At 40.8% G+C, this 20,913-nt stretch overlaps 1 protein-coding gene across 3 annotated transcripts in view; it reads right to left on the bottom strand.

Annotated features, from left to right (window-relative positions):
- Positions 1-20,913, bottom strand: part of naf1 (nuclear assembly factor 1 homolog (S. cerevisiae)) — a 258,554-nt gene that overhangs the window by 87,574 nt on the left and 150,067 nt on the right. The gene's annotated exons all lie outside the window — the stretch shown is intronic.

Genomic DNA, 20,913 nt, shown 5'->3' with positions numbered 1-20,913 from the left:
CAGGACAGATTATTATATGATCCTATAAGAGTCTTACAACCATAACCTTCTTAAAGGTTACTTGAGAACTGGGACCTCTGTTATTTGTGTATACATAAATATTTGAGATGAAAATGTAGATGGGTGGGTTAGTAACTTTGCAGATTCACAGCATGAGGCGACGCACTTTGGGAGATCAAATGTTAAGACAAAGTATACATTTAATGGCAGGAACAACAAATGATGCATACAGATAGGGTGGTAAAGAATGCACATGGCATCGTTGGTCAGGGAATTGAGTGCAAGAGTCAGGATGTCATGTTGTAGCTTTATAAGACTTTGGTTAGGTCTCACTCATGTGTAATGTCAATTCTGGTCACCACAACACAGAAAAGGTGTGGGGGCTTTGGAGAAGATGCACAAAAGGGTTACCAGGATGCTGTCCGGATTAGAAGATAGGAGCTACAAGGACAGGCTAGAAAAACTTGGGTTGTTTTCTCTGGAGTGGCGAAGGCTGAGGGGAGATTTGATATAAGGTTATAAAATTATAAGGTGCATAGATAGGGTTGATGGTTGGAATCTTTTTCCCAGAGCTTAAATGTCTAATACAAGGGGGCATACATTTCAGGTGAGAGGGGAAAGTTCAAAGGAGCCAAGAGGGGCAGTTTTTTTTAAACACAGAGATTGGTAGGAGTCTGAAACGCATTGAAAGGATTGCTGGTGGAGGCAGATACGATAAAAAAAAGACACGACCCTCTCTCCCTTGTAGCCCTACACACGGATGAAAAAAACCCACCAATTCGACTGGGACAACACATCTATCCTGGGACAGGCTAAGCAAAGACATGCCAGAGAATTCCTAGAGGCCTGGCACTCCAACTACAACGCCATAAACAAACACTAGATCTAGATACCATCTATCAACCCCTCAGAAAACAAACAGGAAATGACATCACCACAACCCCCAGGAACTCCATCCAGGAGAAAGATATAAATAGAAAGCAGGAGACAACAGCTTCGCTTTACTTGGAGGTTGCCACTGATGATGTTACCTAGCCAGGTAATGAAACGTCTGGATATCAAACCTACAGCTCAGCGAGCAAACCTACGCCCTAGATATGATAAGGGCATTTAAGGGACTTTTAGATAAGCACATGAATATGCAAGGCATTGCAGGATATGGACAAAGGGCAGGCAGAAAGGATTAGTTTAATTTGGCGTCATGTTCGGCACAACATTGTGGGCCAAAGGGCCCGTTTCTGTGCTGGACAGATCTATACTCTAGAATCTTCTCAAGGACAACTATGGAATTATAATAAATGCTGTCTTAGCCAGTGATGCTCACATCCCATAAATGAATACAGAAAAATTCACATGGTGGAATAACAAATATTTATTAAATTAATCTTTGTTGAACAATTAATTGAAAATTTACACCAATAACATTGTCCTAACAGTGTGCATTAGTGAGGAAACCAGCTTAATAATCCAAGTTTTCTGATATGTGGTCTAATCAGTTTTTTTTAATCTTGAGTTTTCTTTCCTTTTGTTGCAACTTAATCACATATTCAGGATAGGATAAAATCACATGTGAATCATAAACTGTAACTGGGCTTAAAGGCTTTGATTGAGTTCCAAGCTCAGTTGATTTCAATCATCAGGTGTAATTGTAAGTACTAATCTTTTATTAGTATACTTAAATAATATTGACTGAATAAGAGCTTTGCTCAATCTGTGAACACAAGCTCAAAACTCAAGTATCTGATCTTTCATAAACAAAGGGTAGAATTTCCCCTAATTTGCAATTTTGTTTTCCAGAACAATTCATCCAGAAATCAAAGTTAAAAATCACACAACACCAGGTTTATATGGAAGTAACAGCTTTCAGAGTACTGTTCCTAGTTGGCTACATAAAGAAGGAGCAGCGCTCTGAAAGCTAGTGCTTCCAAGTAAACCTGTTGGACTATCACCTGGTGTTGTATGATTTTTTTTTACTTTGTCCACCGCAGTCCAATACTGGCTCCTCTTCATCCAGAAATCAAAGTAGTGCAAAAAAAATTCAATTGCAGGTTCAACTTATGTCCAACACAACTCCAGTTTCCACACCCTTCTTGCAAAAGGATATTGCTTTTGTTAGATCAGCACAGCTCACAAAACAGATCATATTCTAACCAAGATAATCATCAGTCTCTCCCAGTCTTTTTCAGTTGTTTACATTCAGGTCACATCGTCTGTGGACCCTTTTCTGCAATAATCCCATTTTAAACTGTTAGGTCAACTGCATGAGCTTATCATTCTTCAAGGAAAAAAACTAGCTCTGGGTCATGGAGTATTTAACATTCAGTCATGCGCAAACAGGTTTAAGTAGGTTTCGGCAAGATATTGCATTTTGGAAAGGAATGCAACTGCACATGTGGCTTGGTGACTGCATCCAGAGGAAAACCTCTTCCCAATCACAGGTAAACACTTTCACAACAGGAAAAATCCAGTAAATAGCAGGTAGGTTGCTTAAACTACATACAGAGGAACCTCAATTATCCGGCATTCAATTATCAGAATTCGATTAACCTAACGAAATGCTCCCTATCAGTGTCCTTCGGATAAAAGAGGTTCCTCTGTTTTGTAGTATATATAATGCTAGCTTTGCAAAAAACAAACCTTTAATATTAACAGAAAGTAATGAGCAAATAGAAAAATGCAAAAAACCAATATGCTTAAGTACAAATGTAAATTTGCTACATAAAGTATCCATCTGAGTAATTGAGTGATTAGACTTTATACATCCACGTTCACTCATAACAATCTAGCAAAATCAAATGACGTTTCCTTCCGACTTTAAATACTGTGTAAATGTTAAAGCATTGTTTCTGCCCTTAAAGTTATTTCAACAAGATCATTGTTTTCCACACATAACTTATAAAATGCAATAAAATGCCTTTTGCCACGATGATTGGTTAGGAAATTAGAACAAACAAGTACATCTTTTGTTCACAACAACTATTGTGCGTCAAGGGTCCCTTACAGACAACACTATTTTGCAGACTTAGTGGAGACATAACACAACCTGACAAATTATTCACCTTAAATTGATTGGAGTTAGAAGGGAAAAATAATAAAGACTTTACAATTAAATATTAAAGTTCACACTACAATTAGATAATTACATCATTTATTTTAAGCTTTCAGCTCAAGCACCATCAGCCATAAATTATATTTTTGCATTGTAATGAAGTATAATAGAGATCATTAAAACAGCTGCAGAACTAATATTCCAACATACAACCAGAAAATGTTATTAAGTCCGTAAGGCATAGGAGCAAAAAGTAGGCCATTCAGCCCATGGAGTCTGCTCTGCCATGGGATCACAGCTGATCTATTAACCCTCAAATCTATTTTATTGCCTTTTTCCTGATTTTAAAAAAAAACTACTTATGTCAGACTGAATGCACTTAGCCCTCTGCAGTAAAGAATTGTACATTTTCACAACCCTGTGAAAGAAAAAAAATCCTCAATTATTATAAAATGGAACCTTTTATTCTGAGATTGTTCCCTCGAGTACTAGTCTCTCCCACATGGAAGCAACCTTTCTACAGTCGATCCTGTCAAGTCTTTTGAGAATCTTGTATGTTTCATTAAGGTCATCTCTCATTCTTTTAATTTCCAAATAGTACAGGCTTAAACTACTCAGCCCCTTCTCATGACAGTCCCTCCATACCTGGTGTTCGCATAAATGAACCTTCCTTGGGCTGTCTCCAATGCCAGTCTACCTTTCCTTAGATAAGTGGACCAAAACTGTTCACAAGTATTCCAGTGCCTTGCAGTTTTAGCTAAACCTCCCTACTTTCATCATCTATTCCCTTTGCCTTTCCTAGTACCCACTGAACTTGGTTGCTAGCGTTTGTGATTCACGCAAAGACTCTCAGATGTCTACACCGCAACATTCTGCAGTCTTTCTCCAGTTAAATAATATTCAGCTCCTTTATTCTTTCAGCTAAAGTGCAAAACCTCATTTTCAACCACATTACATCCATCTGCCAAGTTTTATCAACTCGCTTAATCTGTTTATACACGTATGATGTCCAAAAGAAAGAGTCATAGAGTTAAAAAGCATGGAAACAGACCATTCAGTCTAGCTTGCCCACACCAACCAATTTCCTAAACTGAACTAGTTCCATTTGCATGCTTTTGGCCAGTATCCCTCCAAGCCTTTTCTTATTCACACATTGTCCAAATGTCTTTTAAATGCTGTAATTATACTTGCTTCTGCCACTTCCTTTGGCAGATCGTTCCATAAATGCAACACCACCTATTTTAAAAGACTGTCCCTAGGATTCCTTTTAAAACTCCCCCCCCCCCCCCCCCCCCCCCACCCCCCCACCCCCCTCACCTGTTATGGACTAGGCTAAACCCATTCAAAATATTTTAAGAAGGTAGCCTATCCCCTAACTTTTTCGTATTTTAAAGCCAAATGTAACGTGCTGCGTTCCATACACAATTCGATTGGTCAAACGACTCAACATTAACCAAAACACAATTTGTTCAAACACTATACAGAACAAGCTCGGTTATCCGAATGAGACGGGCAGTGAGTATTTTGTTCAGATAACTGATTGTTCGGATAACGGATAACGTTTTAATGGGACCTTAAGATCTTGTTCGGATAATCCAAAATTCAGGTAACTGATATTCTGATAACCAAGGTTGTTCTGTATTTGGAAAATCAAGGTTTGATTAGAAGTATTCAGCATGGCTTTGTGAGTGGGAGATCATGCCTCAAAAATTTGTTAGAATTCTTTGACGAAGTGACCAGAAATGTTGACGAGGGCAGGACAGTAGCCGTAATCTATATGGATTTTAGTAAGGTCTTAGATAAGGTTCTACGTTGTAGGCTACTCTGGAAAATTAAATCACATGAAATCTAGGGCGAGCTGGCAAATTGGATACACAATTGACTTGATTGCAGGAAGCAGAGTGTCATAGTGGAAGGATGTTTATTGTTCTAGAGGCCTGTGATCAGTGGACTGCCTCAGGAGTCAGTGCTGGGTCCATTTACTGTTAGTTATCCATATCAATGATTTCGATGAGAATGTACAAGGTATGATTAGTAAGTTTGCAGATGACACGGAAATAAGTGGTATCATGGACAGTGAGTAAGATTATCAGAAATTGCAGCAGGACCTTGATCAGCTGGTGAAGTGGGTCAAGAAATGGCAAATAGAATTTAATATAGCTAAGTGTAAGGTCTTGCATTTTGGAAAGTGAAATCAAGGTAGGAGTTTCATGGTGAATGGTAGGACCTTAAGGAGTGTAATGGAACAGAGGGATCTTGGGGTTCAGGTCTACAGTTCTCTGAAAGGGGAGTCACAGGTAGACTGGACAGTGAAGAAGGGTTTTGGCACACTGGCCTTCATCAGTCAGGGCATTGAGTATAGAAGTTGGGAAGTTATGTTGCAGATATATAGGATGATAGCAAGGCCGTACTTGGGAATATTATGTTCAGTTTTGGTCACCTTGCTATAGGAAGGATGTTAGAAACTGGAAAGAATGCAGAAGAAATTTACAAGGGTGTTGCCTGGACTCAATGGTCTGAGTTATAGGGAGAGATTGGACAAGCTAAGACTTTTTTCTTTACAGCATAGGAGACTGAAGGGTGACCTTATGGAGATGTGTAAGATCATGAGAGGCATGGATAGGATGAATGCACTCAGTACTTGGCACTTTCTTCTCCATCAATCCTTGATCAGGTTGTGAATTCTGTTGCAGCTGTTCATTTTCCACTGTGCTTTCAACAAAATACCACTTCAATAAAATTCACTGGCCTATCTTGTTTCCCACATCCGTCTTCCCCATACTTCTTCTAAATCTCTAACACTCAGACTTCATGTGACCTACTTTATTGCAGTGAAAACACCGGTGCCTTTGAAGTCTCTTTCCCTCTCGTCGGGCTCCATTTCATGCTGCAGAAAACAATCTTAAATGAGGTCTCCTTTTCCCTCAACACCTGAGGATTTCTCTTTTCCCCACCTTCTGAAATTGGTATTAGAAGCCAAACGCTAATTTATGAACAAACTCACAATCATTGACATTTTCTAGTCTTACAATTTTAACTCGCTGCTCTTCCATAGGAGTTCTCACTATTTCATAAAGTGCATTTTCGAATTCTTCCAAAGTAATCGTCTAAGAGTGTCATATGTTTAATCTATTTTCAATGTCCTTATCCATGTATTGAAATTACTTTGTTTGATCCTTTCAAACTCAATGTACCTTCTTATATTCCAGAAACAATGTCTGCAGGCTTCTGGTACTAGCTCATATGCACTTAAAATGGTACTTTTCACCTCACTGTACTCCCCAGATTTCCTCTCTGACAGTGATGCAAATCCCTCACTAGCTCTACCTATCAACTTTGTTTGGATTAACAATACCCACATGGTCACCAACCATTTCATTCATTTAGCGACTTTCTTAAATGAAATGAGAAAAACTTCTGTACCCCCTCTCATCGAGCCAAGGTAACACTTGGACATATTTAACCAAATCCCCACCAAGCCTTTGACGACAATGGGATTGTTCTCCATCACTTTCCTCTTCTCTAAGCCTACTTTTCACCTTCACCTCTGCCCTTTTAAATAGATTTTTTTTTCTCTAGTTGCCAACTTCTGAAGTTCAAACTCTGTTTTTCTGCTTTTCTTCCTTCTTTCTCCTCTCATTTTCATGCTTTCTTCTGCTAGGGCCTTCCTCTCCTTTTAATTATGATTCAAAATGGCTTCATTTCCTCTTCTCTATTTATTCTGCCAAAGTTATTCTTTCCTTGCCTTTACTTCAAGCTGCTTCATTTGCAATTGAATTTTAGCTATTTCCAAAGATTCCCATGGCATTTCCGACAATCGCAAATGTCAAGCTATTGGTGCGATTTCCCCCCATTTCTTGGAAGCACAAAAATAACCCCAACTCTAACTGATCTTCCAATTCCAAAAGCTTTGCCTTTCGTTAGAACTCCTGAAGTGACTTCTTCCACCCCAGAAAACTTTTAATAAGTGAAAGAGCCATCACTACACGAGGTACACCCTGTTTGAACCAACCAAATTCAACACCCGAAACAAAAGGCACTAATGCTTACCACTCACTCCTTTGAGTCTAATAATCCTTGACCCCATCTGGAATTAGAGGTTTTGATCCTGACAAGAGCCCCCAATTTGTTAAGGACCAGACTAGACCCCCTCAAAATATTTTAAGAGAATATTCTATCTCCTAACTTTTTTCTTATTTCAAAGGCAAATGTACCGTGCTGTGTTCCACATGCAATTCAATCGGTCAAACCACTTAACATTAAGCAAATCACCATTTATTCAAATACTATGGTTAAAATACAAAAGAAAGAACTTAGAAGAAGTTAAATCTATTAGAAAACTTAACAGAATAATTGATACTATTATTAACTATTCCAATACAATAACATCTCAATAGGGGCTTTTATTGGATCAGTATATTGTTATAGAGTTGGAGGTAGATAACAGACCTTAAAAATAAAGGAAGCTTATAGTTTTTTTTTCAATTAGATTAGATTCCTACAGTGTGAAAACAGGCCATTTGGCCTAACAAGTCCACACCAACCCTCTGAAGAGTAACCCACCCAGACCCATTCCCTACATTTACTCCTGACTAATGTTGTTGTTCAATGTTCACTTTTAACGTTAAAGAATAAAATTGATATTTTTCTTTAAATAGTGAAATTTGGGGAGTTCTCTCTCACTCCTATTTCAAGAGAGTCTGAGGTGAGGTGAGCTTTTCTGTGTTTAGGTTTAATTAGCAGAAGGGTTCATCGCTGTGTCGTAACACCATACTCTAAGAAGGATGTGGAGGCTTTGGCAAAAATGGTTTACCAGGGTGTTGCCTAGTTTGGAGGTTATTAGTATGAAGAGATTGTACAAACTTGGTTTGTTTCTCCTTGAACTTCAAAGGATGAGGGCCTACCTGATGAAAGTTTACAAAATTAGGAGGTATGATTAGAATGGATAGTCAGGAGTCTCCTTCCCAGTATAGCAATGTCAAATATGAGGAGAGACAAAAGGGGCTAAGTTTAAAGGAGATATCGTCAGGGCTGGAGGGTTTGAGCGATAGAAAGAGGCAGAACAAGTTGGCACTGACCTTATAGAGGTTTATAAAATCATGAGGGACACGGACAGGGTAAATAGACAAGGTCTTTTCTCCGAGGTGAGGGAGTCCAAAACTAGAGGGCATAGATTTAAGGGAAAAGATTTAAAAGGGATCCAAGGGGCAACGTTTTCACACGGGGATGGGGTGCATGCATGGATTGAGCTGCCAAAAGGAATTGGTGGAGGCTGGTACAATTACAACATTCAAGGCATCTACATGGGAATATGAATAGGAAAAGTTGAGAGAAATATGGGCAAAATGCTGACAGATGGGACTAGAATTATATAGGATACCTGGCCAGCATGGACGGATTGGACAGAATGGTCTGTTTCTGTGCTGGATATCTATGACTCTCTATGTTTAAGAGACATCTTGACAGACACAAGAATAGACAGGGAAAAGAGGAATAGAGACTACATAGAGATAAAAGGTTTTTAGTTTAGAAAGGCATCGGGTGTCCCCAAAATCTTAGTGGGCCAAAGTGCCTGTTTCTGTACTGTCCTGTTCTTTCGTTCTTTGTTCACAAGGACAACTAGGAAAGGGCAATAAATAACAGCCAGCCAGCAATGAACATGTCCCAGGAATGAATTAAGTAAAGGTTTATGACAAATACAAGATCCAGAATACAGGACTGAACTGGGTAGAATCTTAAAAAAATGCAAGTGTAAATCAAAAAAGAAGTAAAGGACAATGGCAAGAGAATAAGAAAGCATCAGAAGGTCAGTCAAAAGAGAAAGAGAGAGAGAGAGAAATCAAACTTTTATCAACATGTGAGAATTGAAAAAGACAACTTAAGGAATGATTTAATAACAAAAAGGACATGTTAAGTTAAAGGGTAGGGTACTGAATAAATAATTCGCAGAAAATACATTGTTCCTTGAAAGTGGAGTTGCAGGTAGGCAGAGTGGTGAAGACAGCATTTGGTATACTTATCTTCATTAGTCATAACATTGAGTAAAGAAGTTGGGAGGTCATATTGCTGCTGTACAGGACATTGGCTAGGCCACATTTGGAATACTGCATTCAGTTCTGCTCTCCCTGATACAGGAAAGATGTTGTGAAACTTGAAAGGGTTCAGAAAAGATTTACAAGGATGTTGCTGGGACTAGAGGACTTGAGCTATAGGGAGACCTGGGCTGTTTTCCCTGGACCCAGAGGCTGAGGGATGACCTTATAGACGTTTATAAAATCATGAGGTGCATGGATACGGTAAATAGACAAGGTCTTTTACCCAGGGTAGGGAGGTCCAAAACTAGAGAGCATACACTTAAGGTGAGAGGGGCAAGTTTTATAAAGATCTTAAGTGGCAACTTTTTCACACAGAGGCTGTTACGAGTCTGCAATGAATTGCCAGAAGTGGTGGAGGCTGGTACAATTACAATATTTAAAAGGCATCTGGATGGATATGTGGATAGGAAGGGTTTAGAGGGATGTGGGCTAAAAGCTGACAAATGGGATGAGAATAATTTAAGATATTTGGTCAGCATGGACAAGTTGGACTGAAGGGTCTGCTTCCATGCTGTATAGCTCTATGGTTATAAAAATGGATGGAAGTTAACATTCCAGTAGAGAGCAGTTTGAGATATTGGACCAGATATGGACAGAAAAAAGTTCTGAAAAGCTTTGATTCATTTAAGTTAGCAAAGTCACCCAATGCAAAAGCTCTAATTCTCCTTGAAAAAAGCAACAGTGCCCAAAGAATGAATGACCTGCTAATTATAGTTGGTCAGTCTAATTCCAAAATGGGAAAACTGCAGACCAAAGTTCACCACAAATCAGTGAAGTGTCAACATGAAGGAGATCTGTGGGGCATTTCTTTCCGTGAGCTCCAGAGTCATCTCATGCAGTTCACCTTTATAAGTATGTACAGCAACTCTACAGCACTGCTTTCACACTATCGTGTGCCCATCGACACCAGAGCTACTCACTACTGCCAGGACATTCTTGAATTTACACTGCGGATGCCATATTTAAAGCTCAGCTGTATACAAGATCATGCATGATCAGCAATTATCCTTCCCAATGCACAAAGTGAGAGAGAAACGGAAACGAAAACAAAAACAAAAACCCCTCTCAGGGCACAGAGGTGTTTCAGGTAACTCATCATTGCAAATGCAAGCTCACATTTGTAAACGTAATGCTGTTATACACGATCCACTGTAACAGCAGGCTACCTGTCCTTTGTACCATCTCTTACCGGAGTCCTATCTAATCCTGTCTTTATTCTGTGCATGACTCACAGTGGCCTACTTGTGTCTCATGAATGACCATGATCACTGTGCAGTTCCCCAACTGACTTACGACGAACTGGAGACTGCTTGCGTTGGGCCTGCAGGACTGACCACTACCTGCTCCCCAGATCCTTTACACCTTGTTTAGTTCAAAGACATCACCACAACTACCAGTCCGAACATGATGCAGGAGTAGACCAACTGCACAGATTTGAGGCCGTTTTGATAAAGATTCTTTGATTTATTACTGGAAATCTGAAATGGCTAATTAGTAAATGGTTCGCCTTTTTCGTAAAACCTAAATCATCCTTGTGGAAACATATCATTCAACATCTTTTTGCCCAAGCATGGAAACATTGCTAATAACTTTCCTTTTGATTGAAAACATATGGACGTTTACAACCACCAATGAGAAAGTGCCGCAGAGAAATCCACTCTCTCCAATGCATTCGCATGCTTCCTGTAATGGTCTTGTTTATCAGTACTGGCATTTGTGACTCATAAGATAATGCCATTTCTAAACTAGTCATTTTTGGATAAAAGGGTGTTCTTAATAATAAGGTTGGTGGCCTCTGTCATTGAGGATCATTAGAGTATGTGAACTCTCAAAAGACATTTGAAGTACTATTAATGGTTTTATCAGTGACATAGGAGCAGTGCTGATGAGGGAAGGATCTTGTGAGAGCAGGCAGCAACACTGAAAAGGAGCAGGCAAGGTGAGGACCCCAGGCAGAGAAGCAAACTGATTGGTATGGATCCAACTGGGACTTGGGACACAAATGAGTAACTTTTTTTTAAAGTTTGCATTCAAGTGGGAGGGAATCTACAATAAAAAGAAAGATGTGTGTGTGCGTACACGAGTGTGCATGCATTCCCGCAAAATATTAATGAAACTCAATAGGTTTGTGGATAGCATGCTCCAGAACCTGGCATTCTGCAGCTTAAGGAAGGTGAATGGCTAATTGCGAGACAGAAGTCTGAGACTGAAGTCCTTGCTGCCCACATTCATTTTTCACATTCTGGATTCTTGCATATCATTCTCCATTATATGGAATCTAATGATCATGGTCCACTGACTCTATTTACATGCCCGTCATTTCCAAGAACCAGGTCCAACCAACAGTGCACCTTTCTCTGTTGGACTGGTTAAATACGGTTCCGAGAGACTCTTGCGCATTCTATGCAGGAACATTTGCCTCTCACTGCCCTGTACACTAAGAGTTTTCTAGTTAATATTTCCATAATTGAAGTTTCTCATTATAACTACTCTATATTATCGGCATCCCTCAATAATTTCCCTGAAGGTTTATTCTTCTAGATCCTTTCCACCAGTCAGTAGTCTATAGACTGCACTCAGGAGAAAGTGAGGACTGAAGCTGCTGGATTATCAGTCGAAAAGGGTGGTGCTGGAAAAGCACAGCCAGTCTGGCAGCATCTAAAGAGCAGGAAAGCTGACATTTCAGGCATAAGCCCTTCAAACAGGAATGTGAAAGGGGAACAGGGATGACAGATAAATCTGAGAGTAGGGGTAGGCTGGGATAAGGTTAAAGATGAATGCAGGTGAGGTGTAATTATGATAGGTTGGTGGGCAGGGTGGAGCAGATAGGTGGGAAGGAAGATGGATAGCAGAACAGATCAAGAGGGCAGAGCAGAATTGGAGGGTTGAACCTGGGGGTGAGGGGAGGGGAGATTTGGAGACTAGTGAAGTCAATGTTGATGCCATGTGGTTGAAGAGTCCCAAGCTGGAAGATGAGGCGTTCTTCCTCCAGTTGGTAGGTGGATTTGATTTGGCTGTGGAGGCAGCGCAGGACTTGCATACCCTTGGGGGAGTGGGAGGGGGGTGTTGAAGTGGTCAGCTACAAAGGTGGAGGAGTTATTTAGTGCGTGTCCCAGCGATGTTCCTTGAAATGTTCCGCAAGTTGGTGCCCTGTCTCCCCAATATAGAGGAGATGGCACCTCGCAATGTAATTGTTCCTTAGTTCTAACCAAATTGATTTGATGCTTGGACCCTTTGTTTTTCTTGAGCACTGCAACACACTCCTTAACCAATTCCATTAACTTCCTCTTTATCTTCCTTTTCCGAACATCTTGTACCCAGGAATATTTAATCCCAAGGCTTTCCCTTCGGTTATTGCATCACATCAAAACTCTGTACAGCAATCTGCAACTGTAACCTTCTAATCTTATTTACTATACTCTGTGCATTCACATAATTGTACTTCACTTTTTCTTCCTTACTTTGACATCACCTGCTAACTTTCTATTGTCTAAGCTAGTGCCAGTTGCACCTTCAAGTATTTTGTTAACTCTTCTCCTTGACTGTTCTCCTTTGGTCCCACATTCCTGCTAAGTTATGCAAAAGACTTCCCTACAGATCCCGGAACCTAGAAAGGCAGGTGGATAAAGTGGTAAACAACGTGGGATAATTGCCTTTATGAGCCCAAGTTATAGAATTCAAGAGCAAGGAGATTATGCTGGAATGGACTTAAATGCAAGTTTGACCACACTTGCAGTTCTGATTAGCATGTTATAGGAAGGATGGGTCTGACCTAGACAAGAGATTTACCAAGATGTTGGCTGAGCTGGAGGGTCTAAGATTGGTCATGCTAGGACTGTTTTCTTTGTGGAGCAGCAAAGCTTGCAAAGTGACTTGAAAGAGAATACAAAATTATAAGGAACATCGGGTGGATAAGAAAGGCACTTTTTCCTTTTTTCTTCAAGATGGTGACAGAATGAAGGTTCTGAGCCAGGGCTCAACCGCTCTGAGCGTTTTTCTTTCTTCTTTATTTATTTTACCTTTTTTTAAAAAGTTTTTTAAAATTTGTTTTCTTTTCAATTCAGCTTCTGGATGGAGCTTGATAGTGGAGTCAGCGGAAACGGCAGCAGCTGTGGGCCCGAAGTCTGTCTTTGATGTGGGGCAGCTGGTGCAAGATTGCTGCAGCTCCTTTGAGGTCTGGAACGTGAAAGCAGCTTCGGGATTAAATACTGGATCAGAGCGCGGATTGCCAGAATCCCAGCAGGGTTGGCTGTTGAATCCGGATGGCGGTCAGATGAAAGGTATCCAGCAAGTTGCACTGAACTTTAGTGGCCAGCTGTGACATGGCATGACAGAGGAGTGCACACTCAGAACAGGGGACAGAGATTGAGCCATTGTGGGGAGTGTAAGGACCTGCAGGCCCCTAAAGGACGACTGTAATTCCTTATTTTTTCAGCTTTATAGTAAGAAGGACTGTAATGCTTAACTTTTAACTTATTTCTCTTTTTTTTCTACTTTGTACCTTAGATTTTGTACCTAGCTACCTTTGTATCTAAGATGGCTGCAGGAATGGTGATTTTGTAAACTTTTCACTACACTTCTGCATCCCTACCCTTGTGTACACATGAGGATAAACTTAATTCTAATTTCTCATTATCAGAACAGACAATAATCAGGGCGCCACAGATTTAAGGTAAGGGGCAGAAGACAAAGACAGAAGCTAACAAATTTTTTTTCACTCAAAGGGTGATCAAAATCTGGACTTTTTGCCTGAAAGGGTGTTTTGTATCAAAAACATTTGGACACTTAAGCAGCATTTAATTAATCATATCTGTTGCCATAAACGGCAGGATTATGGGCCAAAGGTTGAAACAGGAGATTTGTGGGGTCAGATATTTGTTGACCACCACATATAAGATGGGCCACATGGGATCCTTCAGTGCTGTAGCCATCTATAAATCTATTCGAGGTCATAGAAACACAGAAAATAGATCCAGGAGTAGGCCATTCGGATTTTCAAGCCTGCACCACGATTGAATACGATCATGGCTGATCACGCAACCTCAGTATCCCATTTCTGCCTTCTCCCCTTCGCACTTGATCCCTTTAACCATAAAGGGCCACATTCAGCTCCCTCTTGAATATATCTAATGAACCAGATCCACAGCTTCCTGTGGGAGACAATTCCATAGGTTCACAATTCAGAGTGTAGAAATTCTTCCGCATCTCAGTCCTGAAAGTTTACCCCTTATTCCTAGACTGTGACTCCTTGTTCTGGACTTGCCCAACACTGGGAACATGCTTCCTGCATCTAACCTGTCCAGTCCCATCAGGATTTTGTATTGTTTCAATAAGAACACCCCCCCCCCCCCCCCCATTCTTCCAAATTCCAGCAAATATAAGCCCAGCCGATCCAGCCTTTCCTCATATATCAGTCCTGCCATCCTGGGAATCAGTCCGGTGAACCTTCATTGGACTTCCTCAATAACAAGAATGCCCTTCCTCAGAATATAAGACAAAAACTGCACACAATACTCAAGATGTGGCCTTACCAAGGCCCTATATAAGTGTTAAAAATCACGTAACACCAGGTTATAGTCCAACACGTTTAATTGGAAGCACACTAGTTTTCGGAGTGCTACTCTTTTATCAGATTATTCTCCACAATCACCTGAAGGAGGAGCATTGCTCCGAAAGCTAGTGTGCTTCCAATTAAACATGTTGGACTATAACCTGGTATTGTGGGATTTTTAACTTTGTACACCCTAGTCCAACACCGGCATCTCCAAAACAGACCTATATAACGGCAGCAAGACATCCTTACTCCAATAATCAAATCCTCTCACTACCGAGAACATGCCATGAGCTTTTCTCACCATCTGCAGCACCTGCATCCCAACATTCAGCGATTGTTCCACCATGACACCCATGACTTATTGCACCTCACCTTTTCCTAAACTGCCACCATTCAGACAATAATCTGCCTTCCTGTTTTTGTGACCAAAGTGGACAAATCTCACATTTATCCACATTGTATTTCATTTATCAGGTATATGCCCATTCAGCCAGTCTGTCCAATTCACCCTGCAGCCTCTTAGCATCCTCCTCACAGCACACACTGCCACCCAGCTTAGTGTATCTGCAAACATTAGCTCACTTAGTTGAATGGCTGGTTTTCAATGCAGAGTGATGCCAACAGCATCTGTTCAATCGTTGTACTAGCTGAGGTTACCATGAAGGACTCTCCACGTCAACCTCTCTCTTGTTTGACCTGTGGTGACCTTCATCTCTCTCACTCTAATGAAAGAACAGCCCTGTTATGGATACTGTTGGGGGAGATGGCTCACCAGAGGAAGGCAGCAGCAGCCAGGATCATGGCACTGTGGCTGGCTCTGCTGTGCAGAAGGGCAGGTAAAAGACTGGAAGGGCTATCGTCATAGTGGATTCAATTGTAAGGGGAGGAGATAGGCAGTTCTGTGGTCGAAAATGAGACTCCCAAATGGGATGTTGCCTCCCAGTTGCAGGGGTCAGGGATGTCTCAAATTGACTGCAGGGGGAAGGGGGAAGGTGAATCGCCAGTTGTCATGGTGCATATAGGCATGATCAATGTTGGGGTTGTACTACAGGCCTCACAACAGCGAGCATGAGATAGAGGTACAAATATGTAAGCAGATTATGGAAAGATGTAGGAGCAACAAGATTGGGGTTGGGATAGGAAATTTTAATTTTCTCAACATTGACTGGGATTGACTTAGTGTTAGAGGTCTAGATGGAGAATTTGGGTAAGGAGCATTCAGGAAGGTTTTCTACAGCAGTAAGTAAATAGTCCAACATGGGAAGGGGCCATACTGGATGTGGTGTTGGGGAATGAGCCTGGCCAGATGGTTGAAATTTCAGTAGGGGGTTACTTATGGGAACAGTGATCACAATTCCATAAGTTTTAGAATACTCATGGACAAAGACGAGAGTCCTTCTAAAGGAAGAGTGCTAAACTGGGGAAAGGCTAACTATAGCAAAATTCAACAGAAGCTGGGCAATCTAGATTGGGAGCAGCTGTTTGAAGGTAAATCCACATTTGATATGTGGGAGGCTTTTAAAGAGAGGTTGATCACAGTGCAGGAGAGACATGTTCCTGTGAAAATGGCAAGATTAGGGAACCATGATTGAGAGATGAAATTGAGAGACTAGCCAAGAGGAAAATGGAAGCGTACATAAGGTCTAGGTGACTGAAGGCAGATGAAATTTTGGAAGAATACTGGGCATGTAGGACCAATCTGAAACAAGGAATTAAGAGGGCTACAAGGGGTCATAAGATATCTTTAGCAAATGGGGTTAAGGAAAATCCCAAAGCCTTTTATTCATATACAAGAGGCAAGAGGATAACTAGAGAAAGGGTTTGTCCACTCAAGGACAAAGGAGGGAAGTTATGTGGGGAGTCAAAGAAAATGGGTGAGATTCTTATGAGTACTTTACATTGGTACTCACGGAGGAGAGGGACATGACGGATGTTGAGGTTAGGGGTAGAGGTTTGATTACTCTAGGTCAAGTCAGCATAAGGAGGGAGGAAGTGTAGGGTATTCTAAAAGGCACTAAGGTAGACAAGTCCTCAGGTCCGGATGGGATCTACCCCAGATTACTGAGGAAAGCGAGAGAAGAAATAGCTGGGACCTTCAAGATATCTTTGCAGCATAGGTGAACACGGGTGAGATCTCAGAGGACTGTTGAATTGCTAATATGTTGTCCGCTTGTTTAAGAAGGGTACCAGGGATAATCCAGGCAATTATAGACCGATTAGCCTAGAGAAGATACTGAGGGATAGAATGGGGCTTATCAGTGACAGGAAGGTTGTGTCTTACCATCTTAATAGAATTATTTGAGGAAGTGACAAAGTTGATTGATGAGGGAAGGACTGTAGATGTCATACATATGGAGTTCAGTAAGGCATCTGATAAGGTTCCCCATGGTAGGCTGATAGAGAAAGTGAGGTTGCATGGGGTCCAGGGTGTACTAGCTAGATGGATAAAGAACTGGCTGGGCAACAGAAGACAGAGAATAGTAATGGAAGGGAGTTTCTCAAAATGGAGAACTATGACCAGGGGTGTTCCACAGGGATCCGTGTTGGGACCACTGTTGTTTGTGATATACATAAATGATCTGGAGGAAAGTATAGATGGTCTGATTAGGAGGCTTGCAGAAGACACTAAGATTGGTGGAGTAGCAGATAGTGAAGGGGACCAGAGAATACAGCAGAATATAGAGAGTTTGGAGAGTTGGGCAGAGAAGTGAGCGATGGAGTTCAATCCAGACAAATGCAAGATGATGCAGGAAGATCAGATTCAAGAGCAAACTATACAGTAAATGGAAAAGTCCTGGGGAAAATTGATGTACACAGAGATCTGGGTGTTCAGGTCCATTGTTCCCCAAAGGTGGCAACACAGGTCAAGAGAGTGGTCAAGAAGGCATATGGCATGTTTTCCTTCATTGAATGAGATATTGAGTACAAGAGTTGGCAGGTCATGTTACAATTGTATAAGATTTTGGTTCAACCACATTTGGAATACTACGTACAGTTCTAGTTGGCACATTACCAAAAGGATGTGGATGCTTTGGAGAGGGTGCAGAGGAGGTTCACCAGGATGTTGTCTGGTATGGAGGGTGCTAGCTATGAAGAGAGGTTGAGCAGATTAGGATTATTTTCATTAGAAAGACAGAGGTTGAGGGGAGACCTGATCGAGGTCTACAAAATCAGGAGAGGTATAGACAGGATGGATAGCAAGAAGCTTTCTCTCCAGAGAGTGGGGAAGCCAATTACCAGGGGTCACGTGTTCAAAGTGAGAGGGGAAAAGTTTAGGGGAGATATGCGTGGAAAGTTATTTACGCAGAGGGTGGTGGGTGTCTGGAACATTTCGCCAGAGGAGGTGGTAAAGGTGGGCATGACAGTGTCTTTTAAGATGTATGTAGACAGACGTAGAATGAGCAGGGAGCAGAGAGGTACAGACTCTTAAAAAATAGACGACAGGTTTAGATAGAGGATCTGTACCAGCGCAGGCTTGGAGGCCTGTTCCTGTGCTGTAATTATCTTAGTTCTTTGTAGTCTAATAAGACTATAGTGAGCTTGCCTTTGTAAGTCCATAAGCAATGGGATAAAAGGATTGGTATAACTTAGAACAGTACTGAATATTGCCAAAACTGGAGACAAATATGCAGTGAAGCTCAGTAATAGGGCCATTGATTTTCTTGCTGTATCTAAACAAAATGATTTATTGTATAGGGAGAGCAACTTTGAAGCTTGCAGATTACCTAAATCCAAGCAACATAGTAAATAGTGAGAAAAGAAACAAAAGTCTTCAAGAGAGCAGAGGCTGGTGAAATTGGGCAGATATATGACAAGTGTAAATGCAATTACAAATAAGACCAGTCTCTCCATTTTGCTCCTCCCAAAGTTCATCATCAAGACGGTACTGTAGTGAGGATGCAAGAGCAGAGGAATTTGTTATACACCTTTGAATATTTGCAAGTGGCAGGTCAAGGTGATAAGGTGCTTAAGGAAACATATTAGATACTTGCTTGGTATTTGGATCCTGGAATGCAATCAACAACTGAAACTAAATATTCATAAATCTTTGATATGGTCTCAGTTTGAGTACTACATTAGTTTCTGATCATCATATTTAAGTAAGGCTACCTAGGCTTTGAAGTTGGTCGTGAACAAGGGTGGAGGAGTTCAATTTTGTGCAGAGATCCTAGAAGCAGGGATTGATGTTGTTAGATAATAGAGGGTAAGAGAAAATCTCAGAGGCATTCATAATTATAAGAGGGTTCTGATAAGCAAGTAAGGAGAATTTATTCATTTCAATCATTAGTGGGCTTGTGATCAGAGTTTATATATCTATATAAATGTTGAGGTTTGCAATTTTTGAAGAGATTTGTAGCTCATGTTGAGGCTTAGATTGTAAATTTGCTTGCTAAGCTGAAAGGTTTGTTTTCAGATGTTTCGGCACCATGCTCGGTAACATCATCAGTGAACCTCATGTGAAGCACTGTATTCTGTCCCACCTCCTGTCTGTTAAGGTTGGTGATCTCATTGCCTGTTCTTTTTCTCAGAGGTTGGTAAATGGAGTCCAAATCGATGTGTTTATTGAAGGAGTTCCAGTTTTAATGTTAGGCCTCTAGGAATTCCTGTGCGTGTCTCCGTTTAGCCTGGCCTAGGATGGATATGTTGTCCCAGTCGAAGTGATGTCCTACTTTGGCTGAATGTAAGGATGCTAGTGATAGTGTGTCACGTCTTTTAGTGACTAGTTGGTGTTTGTGTATCCTGGCAGCTAGTTTCCTGCCTGTCTGTCCGATGTAGTGTTTGTGACAGTCCTTGCAGGGTATTTTGTAAATGACATTCATTTTGCTGGTTTTTGGTATAGGGTCCTTTAGGTTCATCGGTAATGGTTTTAGTGTGTTGGTAGGTTTGTGGGCTACCATGCTGCCAAGGGGTCAGAGTAGTCTGGTAATCATCTTGAGATGTCTTTGATGTATGTTAGAATTGCTAGAGTTTCTCAGCATGTTGTATCTACTTGTTTGGGTTTGTTGTTTAAGAATCGGAGGACTGTATTTATAGGGTACCCATTGTTCTTGAATACATTGTATAAGTATTTTTCTTCTGCCGCTCATAGTCCCTGGGGGCTGCAGTGTATTGTGGCCTGTTTAAATAATGTCCTGATTCAGCTCCTTTTGTGGGTGATGGGATGATTGTATACACAGACCAGATACTTAACTACAGGAGCAATCATCCCAACACGCACAAACGGAGCTGTACTCCAAGGTCTCTTTGTTCTACCACGCTCCCCAGGACATTACCATTAAGTCCCACCCTGCCTTACCAAAATGCAACAGCTCACATTTATCGAAATTAAACTCCATCTGCCATTCCTCGAGGTCCTGTCATACACTGAGGTAACCTTCTTTGCTGTCCATTACATCATCAATTTAAATATTTATCTAACAGGGAAAGAAGATCAACTGTCTCATAATAGTTACAAAACATTTTAAAACTGCGGAGTGTGTAAATCACCGCATATATTTTAAGATTGACTTTGCTATTTTTTCAAAGATGACTGAAAGGTAACATATGAACTAATACTGTTCCAAATTCCTGCAAAAATAAGTCCAGTAGATCCAGCCTTTCCTCATATGTCAGTCCTGGATAAAAGTGAGGTTATCGACTTTGATCACAAAAACAGGAAGGCAGATTATTATCTGAATGATAGCAGTTTAGGAAAAGGTGAGCTGCAATGAGACCTGGGTGCCATGATGGAACAGTCGTTGAAGGTTAGCATGAAGGTGCAGCAGGCAGTGAAGAATGCCAATGGCATGCTCTCCTTCATAGTTCTAATACAGAGTTATAAACAAAAGCTGAAAATTTTAGAAATGGATACCATGCTGCTAATAAATATAACGTAGATACTGATGGTAAATTACTGTAATACAGATCAACTAATCTTCCTCAATATGTGCACTCTGATCATGACATGCCAGAATTCGTCAAACCTTCACATAAATACTTCAACCTTCACTTCGAAATAAACACTAAAAATACAATCACTTAGATCTAATATCGCTGAAAGGTTCTGTGCCCAGCATGGAGATATTTTGTGAATTTTGTGTAACTATTTCCAGTATTCTGGTTGTGCTTCTGGGTCTCTCAGTTTTATTTTAATGAAGTATCTGGTCATTGCTTGATTCCACCTAAATCATAAAACTGTTCTTTATAAATAGACATTAGTTTCTTTTTCTTGCGCT

Source organism: Chiloscyllium punctatum, chromosome 1 (assembly GCF_047496795.1).
Source record: "Chiloscyllium punctatum isolate Juve2018m chromosome 1, sChiPun1.3, whole genome shotgun sequence".
Classification (NCBI taxonomy): domain Eukaryota; kingdom Metazoa; phylum Chordata; class Chondrichthyes; order Orectolobiformes; family Hemiscylliidae; genus Chiloscyllium; species Chiloscyllium punctatum.
This window is presented reverse-complemented; position numbering and strand designations above follow the sequence as displayed.